Consider the following 765-nt stretch of genomic DNA (forward strand, 5'->3'; position numbering starts at 1 on the left):
GAAGAAGAAGAAGAAGAAGAAGAAGAAGAAGAAGAAGAAGAAGAAGAAGAAGAAGAAGAAGAAGAAGAAGAAGAAGAAGAAGAAGAAGAAGACATAGCATGAGTTGGCTGCTCTTTGGCCTTGTGAGGACCAAGCTAGGAGGGAAAATAGAAGTACCTTGTGGTATCTGAATTATACTGTTCAGAACTGTGAGAAATAATCTGTAGTTTAGGAGGCACTAGGACTATAATATCTGGTAATAGCAGCCTAAACAGGTCAAGCTATGGACATTTAAGTTGGGTATAATAGCTTGTCTTTATTTAAAATATCTGCATCGAATATCCTTGTTGAATTGGGCATGGTTTCTCATGATGGGTTCTTGGTAGTGAAGTTACTGGACCAAAGGCAGGAGCATTGGTGCCACAGAAGACTCGGACTAGTGGGAAGGAGTGCAAGAAGCCAGTGCTAGGATTTGCCTGTCCTCCTCTGTCTATCCAGTGGCTGGAGACTTTCTTTTGTATTTTATTAGCACTAGTATGACTGAATATCCTGTTATTAATAGGTTTGTCCTTTTGGCTTTTTCAGTGCTAGGGATCAAATCCAGAGCCTTACTGTGCTTGGCAAGTGCTCTATCACTGAACTGCATCTCCAAGCACAATTCTGCATATTTCTTTACTAGATGCATATCTTTTAATAGATTTATGGTTGCTTTCCAAAAACAAGCACTCATTATCCACTTAGATATTGCCTTCATTTTTATAATTATGCTGTTTAAGAAAGTTCTAT

This window comes from Octodon degus, unplaced genomic scaffold, assembly GCF_000260255.1.
Source record: "Octodon degus isolate 3935 unplaced genomic scaffold, OctDeg1.0 scaffold00018, whole genome shotgun sequence".
Taxonomy (NCBI): Eukaryota; Metazoa; Chordata; class Mammalia; order Rodentia; family Octodontidae; genus Octodon; species Octodon degus.